The following is an 8,285-nucleotide window of genomic DNA, read 5'->3' on the forward strand; positions in this document are numbered from 1 at the left end:
GACTTCACAGCTGGCCTGCTGTTCTACTACGCTGCTGAGATAGAACTGAGGGGTCTCAGTTGATGGTATGTGCTGTGACTAAAAGCCTCCTGCTGGCTTCCCAGATGCTATCTGCATTGTCCTGTGATCCCCTATTACCCAAGTGAGACAGACTTTAACTGAAGCCCTTAAAAGTTATCTTAAGCTGGGAGCTAGCTAGGTGGCACTGTGGATAAAGCACCAGCTCTGGATTCAGGAGTACCTGAGTTCAAATACAGCCTCAGACACTTGACACTTAACAACTGTGTGACCCTGGGCAAGTCACTTAACCCTCATTGATTGCCTGGCCCCCAAAAAAAAGTTATATTAAGCTGGAAGATGATTTTACTTTGTCTATTTGTAGATTCTATAACTCCAGAATCTGTTTAGCATCTGTATTTAAAGTTGTTTTTGAGGGAAACCAGAGAGAGCCCAGGCAACTTCCTGGCTTCTCTCCACCATCTTCGTTCCACCCCCTGCTGTTTACTTCTTCCTGAAACTCACTTAACCTCTCCTTTAAAAATTTAGATGCTATACCACTTGATGCATTTATGTTTAGTATTGATATTGTTTCATTGTCTATGGTACTTTTTGGTAAGATGTAGTTTCCTTTCTTGGTTCTTTTAATTATTTCTATTCTTTGTTTTTACTTTGAATGAGATCAGGATTGCTATCCCTGTTATTTTGTTTTAGATTTTTAGATTTTTAGTTTTTTATTTAGTTTTTGGTTTTGTTTTTGTTTTTACATCAACTGATGTATAATAGATTCTGCTCCAGCCCCTTACCTTTACTTGGTGTGTTGTTTGTGTCTCTCTTCTTCAAGTATGTTTCTTGCAAACAACATATTGTAGGATTCTGGTTTTTGATTCTCTCTGCTATTCACCTCTGTTTTGTAGGAGAGTTCATTCCACTGATTACTGTGTATTTCCCTCCATCTTATTTTTCTTCCTGTTTGTCATCTCTCCTTCTACCTTTTCCCTCCTAACAAGTGTTTTTCTTCTGTCTACCACCTTCCTAGGTGTGCCCTCCCTTCTGTCAGTTTCCCACCTCCTTTTACTTAATCTCCTCCCCTTCTATTCTCCTTCAGGGTAAGATATATATATATATATATATATATATATATATATATATATATATGTTACATTCAACTGATTATATTTATTATTACTTCTTTGAACCAATACTGATGACAATAAGGTTCAAGTGATACCCATCACCTACACTTTCATCTTCCCCTCCACTGAAATAAGTCTTTCTTGCCTTTTCATGTGAAATAATTTACCCCATTCTCCCTCACCCTTCTTTCTGTACCCAGTGAATTCCTGTCTCTCATTCCTTTTTTGTGTGTGTGTATTCCTTCAAATCACTTTCTACCTCGGTCTAAGTGAATTTCTTCTAGCTGTCCTATTAGGGAGGCAATTTTAAAGAATTACAAATATCATTGTGCTGAGGTATGTGAGGGTACTGGGGTTGGTGTTTGTTCCACTGCACTAGGGTTCAGGATATATACCTTATTTACTGAGATGGCACTTACTGTTGGACTTCTGGGATACTTGCTGTCCTAGCCTTCACTCTCCTTTTACCCAAGTGAGACAGACCTTTTCTGCCAACCTTCCAAGTTTCGTGGGATGAAAGATTGTTTCACCCCATCTTTTTACTGGTTCTGCTTTGAGGACAGGTTTGGGGGAACTATTTTATGGTTGTTCCTAGGTAAATATGGGATAGTTAGAGTGATTTACTACTTACTTCACCATCTTGGTTCCTGGAAGTCCGTAATACTAATTTTAAGGAGTTCTTTTCTTCAGTGAACTTTTGTACTTTTTTTTCCCATTTAACTAATTGTTCTTAAGGGATTCTTCTCTTCAGTAAATATTAGCAGCATGATGTGGCCACCAAAAACCTAAGGAAGTATTGGGCTACATTAAAAGATACATAATTATTTAAAATGGGAAGTAGTAAGCATAGTAATCATAGTAAGCAGTCCTCATTAGATCTCATTTAGAATACTGTGTATGCTTGCAAACATCATGATTTAAGTCAGATATTAAGTTGAAAAGTGTCCACAGGAGGGCAACCTTGATAGGAAAAGTGTTGGGTTCCTGACATATGACACGTTGTTGAAGGAACTGAACATGTTTAGCATGAAGAACAGAAGACTCACAGTATTTGGAGAGGGCAACATGATAGTTGTCTTCAAGAATTTTAAGAACTGTCATATGGAAGAGAGATTATACATGCTCAATTTGGCACTAGCAAGTAGAACCAAGATCAACAGCTTGAAATTGAAAAGAGCCTAATTTAGGCATCTGTTAAGAAAACCTTCCAAATAATTTGAATTATCCAAAAGTGGAATGTACTGCTTTAGAAGAGGGTAGATTCTTTTTCCTTTGATATCTTTAAACAGAGACTGGAGGGCCACTTATCAGATATGTTATAATAGTTGTTCCTTTCCTATATGGATTTGACTAGATGGTCATTGAGGTCATTTTTCTAATTCTGTGATTCTGTGAAGTTAATCATGTAATGATTTCTTAATTTTTGCTTTATTTCTTAATTTTTTGTTTCCTAAGATTTAGCTTCCCTTAGTTTCTTTTTCCTTATTTCTGTATGATTTTATGTATGTTCTTCTAGGAAGTTTTTCATCTAGAAAGAATGATTAATGTCCCAAATATAAGTTTACAGATGCAACTGTCCCCATTAACTCTATAAAACCTCAGTGGAAAACAAATAAAAATAAATAAAAGAACAATGACATCAGTATTTTCCAGAGGACTCTTGGGTAGCTTATTCAAAATAGTGATCCTGACAGTCCCATATATTTTAAATTCTGTATTGACACTGTCTTCATTTGGACTGGAAAATTTGAGCAGACTATCTGTCCAGCCCTCTAACTCTAAGAAGTAACTGTTTCAGTAAGGAAGAGATCACTTTGACTTTCGGCAACACAAAGAGCAAGACAGAACATAATCAATTGAAAGATTATTTGCTTATTCAACAAAAAAAGTACCAATTACCCTCTGTGCACAAGCCATGGTGCTAGGAGAAGTGAGGCATATAAAGATATAAAAGATGTATATTTTGTGAATTTAAAAAGCTAATAATCTATTTGAAAGATAAATATATGTAATGTAATTTATACTTATATTACATTAAAGAATATGTCAACGAAAAACCAAATAAAGTGATATGAAATAATCTCACATATACATATACATACACATATATAATAAATACATATATGTGCATATACATTTTTGTGTATCTATATACATATGATCACAAAATGAACAAGTATACATGGATAATATGGTCATCTAACAAAACAAAATCATTTAGTATTTATATCTATTAAGAAATAGTAATAAATCATTTTTAAAAAGGAATGAAAAATAAGGAAGTTTAAAAACATAATTAAAAATTCTAAAGGATAGTAGAAATAAAGAACTGTATAAGAATTTAGAAATTTTGGCATATGTCTTCTTTTGTCATTAAAAATAAGTATTATGGGGGAAGCTAGGTGGCACAGTGGATAAGGCACTGGCCCTGGATTCAGGAGTACCTGAGTTAAAATCCAGCCTCAGACACTTGACACTTACTAGCAGTGTGACCCTGGGCAAGGCACTTAACCCCCATTGCCCTGCAAAAAAAAAAAGATTATAATTGGAAAAAGGTAATAAAAAATAAGAAAAGAAGGGAAATTTCTCTTTGTAAAAGAAACAGCATACATAAAGAGAAATAGTCACAGAAGAAATTGAAAATCTGTAAAATAATCTGTAATGAATATCTTTTTGGTAAATAAATTGAATGTACAATCATAAATAAAATACAGTGAGGCAATATATGCTCATTACTTTGTCAATATTTCTCTTGCATATTTTATTTGTTTTTTTTGTTGTTGTTTTTGTTTTTTTAATTAATAAAGTATTTCATTTTTTCCCATTACATGTAAAGATAGTTCTCAACTTTTGTTTATATAAGCTTTCCATTTTCAGATTTTTTCCCTCCCTCCCCCCTCCCCTAGACAGCAGGTAATTGGATATAGGTTTTATATATATATATGTGTGTGTGTGTGTGTGTGTGTGTGTGTGTGTGTGTGTGTGTGTGTATACAAATAATAACATTAAACATATTTCTGCATTAGTCATGTTATAAGAGAACAATCAGAGCATGATGACAAACTTAAAAATAGAAAAACATCAGCACCAAAAACAAAAGAAATAGAAAGGTTCATTCAGCATCTACTCCACAGTTCTTTTTTTTTTTTTCCCTGGATTTGGAGATCCTCTTGTATCATGAGTTCCCTAGAACTCTTCTATACCATTGCATTGGTGAGAAGAATATAGTCCATCACAGTAGATCAACACTTAATGTTGATGATACTGTGTACAATGTTCTTCTGGTTCTGCTCATCTCACTCATCATCAGCCCAGGCAAGACCCTCCAGGTTTCTCTGAACTCTTCCCGCTCATCGTTTCTTACAGCACAATAGTATTCCATTGTATTCATATACCATAACTTGTCCAGCCATTCCCCAATTGATGGGCATCCCCATAACTTCCAATTCCTTGCCACCACATAAAGAGCAACTATAAATATTTTTGTACATGTGGGTTGCTTTCCCCTTTCCATGATTTCTTTGGGAAAAAGACCCAAAAGTGGTATTGCTGGGTCAAAGGGCATGCACAGCTTTATTGCCCTTTGGGCATAATTCCAAATTGCTCTCCAGAATGGTTGGATCAGTTCACAGCTCCACCAACAATGCATTAGTGTTCCAATTTTTCTACAGCTTCTCAAACAATTATTATTTTCCTTTTTGGTAATTTTAGCCAATCTGAAAGGTGTCAGGTGGTATCTCAGAGTTGTTTTAATTTGCATCTCTCTAATCATTAGAGATTTGGAGCATTTTTTCATATGGGAATGGATAGCTTTGGTTTCTTCATCAGAAAATTGCCTGTTCATATCCTTTGACCATTTCTCAATTGGGGAATGACTTGGATTCTTATAAATTTGATTTAGTTCCCTATATATTTTAGAGATGAGGCCTTTATCAGAAGTACTGGCCATAAAAATTGTTTCCCAGCTTTCTCTTGCATAATATTTTTGAGGGGGCAACCTATTACATCATATTTTCTCCTCAAGAGACAATTCAACGCTATATGGAAGATTTTATGCATTTACCTGCCATAGAGAAGTATCTTGACCAGATGATCCTTTGGGGTTCTTTTATTGTTCTCTCATTCTAGCTGAGGTATAGAGATGTAAAAATTAAAATCAGCAGTGAGTATTCAAGACAGAAATAATATTTAGCCTTAATGATGCACTGGATTCCAAGACTAGGCTTTCCCGATTCCCTTTCTAGTTTGTTATTTTTTATTCGGAAACTGCACTTAATGTTCCCAAGAGTCAAACACATATTCATAATTCAAATAGAGTTTTGTTTAAATTAAGTTTTAACCAAATTAAATACCATAATTAATTTCTCAACATGATTTTCATTATGTTGCTCAATGCCTATCTTTTATTTTTTGTAGGAAATTGTAAATCAATTTCAGGCTTTTTGCAGATTTATTAATTACTTTCCTTGTTCAGAATTAACTGCTAAGTTTAAGCTTAAAAATAAATTCTGGGGTCAGCTGGGTGGCACAGTGGATAGAGCACTGGCCCTGGAGTCAGGAGTACCTGAATTCAAATCTGTCCTCAGACACTTAACACTGACTAGCTGTGTGACCCTGGGCAAGTCACTTAACCCCAATTGCCTCACTAAACAAAACAAAACAAAACAAAAAAAAACAACAAAAAAAAATAAATTCCTAGGGAGCAGGTAGGTGGTGCAGTGGATAAATCACCATCCTTGGATTCAGGAGTACCTGAGTTCAAATCAGGCCTCAGACACTTGACACTTACTAGCTGTGTGACCCTTGACAAGTCACTTAACCCCCATAGCCCCACAAAAATAAATAAATAAATAAATAAATAAATTCCTTCATGTTATTTTTATCCTCTTCTTGTGATCAAGTATTATATGATGAGTATTTTTTGAACTTTGTTTTTATAACACATTAATGTTTGTATATTAGAAGTGTTTTAGGATCCATATTATTTCCTTTTTTGTTTTCTTTTCCTTTTTTTTTTTCCCTTAGTAACAATACAGTCACCTAGAATTACTTTGAAAATATCCAGGTCAAAAATTTAAGAAGTGTTTTTCCCTAGTCCCTATCATTGTAATTAAGCTATTATCTGCCACTAAATTTCCCAAATAATTAGCCCTAATTATAACAATATCCCTATTTCTTCCATAGTTCATTGTTTTATTCATTCTATATTCAATGAATGCATTTAAAGTGCTTATTCTGTATAAATCATAATGCTAGGTGAAAGGAGATACAAAATTTAGCTAAGTTGGATCACTGCTCATGCACATCTTATGGTGTGTTTGGTATTCAAGACACTAAAGGGTCAAGAACACCAAGAAAATGTACTATGTGATACAATAATACTGGCCTACTCTCCATTCTTTCCTCATGGCCCTCCATTACAAAACTGCCTTTTTACTGGTTGCTCTCATTCTTAGAATGTTCTATCTCCTCACTTTTACCTCTTGGCTTCCTTTAAATCTCCATTCAAGTCCCATCTTCTGCAAGAGATCTTTCCCAAATCCTTTCATCACTAGTACCTTCCCTGTGAAACGATCTCCAATTTACTCTTCATCTTGAATGTAACTAATTATTTGCATGTTTTCCCTACAAGTAGCATGTGAATTTCTTGAGGCCAACCACACTGTTTGATTTTTAGTATCCCCAGCATTTAATGTAATACTTGGCATGCAAGAAAAGGATAAAAAGATCCTCGTCAATATGTTGACTATGTGCATCATTAAAAGTATAAGGTCCTATTACTAATAGTACCACAGAATATTTCTTCTTGTCTTATAAAATGCAGTGAAATCAAATCTATCATTGCCTTTATTTATTTCTCCAAAATAACCTATGAACCATCATTCCATTTAGTTGCAATTCCTTATGTCTTCTGGTTTCTTTAATTTCCTGATTGACATTTTGATTTAGTTCAGTTTCTCCATTACTAAGTTAATTCATATAACTGGACAAGAATATCACTAGTTATAGCAGCAATTAAATTAATTTGTATAAAATCCAAAACTAGTACTTTTAGTGTTATTTGCATAAGTACATATGTGTTATAGTTCTTTTAATTATTTTATATTAAATTATTGGGGCATAAGGCCTGAATTTTCCCGTGATGATATAGTTAAAATCTCATCATTTACAAGAAAATAATGCGCTCTCATTGGTTTTGTTCCTATATATTTATTTTCTTTTTAGAGGGAATAGAGTTGGAAATTGTATTCAGAGTTGAGAGGAAAAGGATCTATTTACTTTAAACTCTTCATTGTCATGGTCTTTATTATGTAAGAATATCACCTTTGATAATACTGACTGATATTTGTGCATTCTCCTATATCTTCAAAATCATTTCCATAGTTTGGAGAATTTATTGCTTTTTATCCTTTGTAATACCAGTTGAGAACTGATTTGATAAGGTACATGGTAGTTTTAGCCATGGATAATCTGGCTTATAAACAGCAGTTTGATATAACATTCTTTAGAGATATGGCAAAATAAGTATTGTCAAATTGTTCTCAAACCAACTGACATTTGTTACTTATTAGTCAAATCGAGCAATTAGGCCTTCACTTTAATTCTTTGTAATTGGTAAATATGCCTTTTACGAACTTATGTGCTTTATTAGTCTAATTAGATACAATAGAACTATCATTTTAACCTATACTCACATAAAATGACAAGCAGTAATGTGTGGATATCACATGCCTTCCTTCAGCAATCTTAATTAAAATAGTAAGAATATAAAATTCACCACTATGACACAATAACAAAATGCGAAATACTAAACATGTTTCCATCTCTGCTTTTTTCTTCATGAAAGGAAATATTTTTAAAATATATTTTCAATTACTTCAGTTGTTATTTTTAATTATCCCACCAACTCAGAATGGTAATGACTACATTCATCTTTCATTGCTTTTCAATTTATTTGTTATTTGGGGTCTTTTATCAATAATAAAAAGAAAATGAGATACAAAAGTATCCATCTTTCAATTTAAGAACTATGGACAAAAGTATTTACATACAGGCATTTGAACATAATTGAAATACCATATTCATAAATAACCAGCATACTTATGAAATAAGGTCTGGATATAATCACTCATTGGGCAGGCATATGACATT

Source organism: Dromiciops gliroides, chromosome 6 (assembly GCF_019393635.1).
Source record: "Dromiciops gliroides isolate mDroGli1 chromosome 6, mDroGli1.pri, whole genome shotgun sequence".
NCBI classification, from domain to species: domain Eukaryota; kingdom Metazoa; phylum Chordata; class Mammalia; order Microbiotheria; family Microbiotheriidae; genus Dromiciops; species Dromiciops gliroides.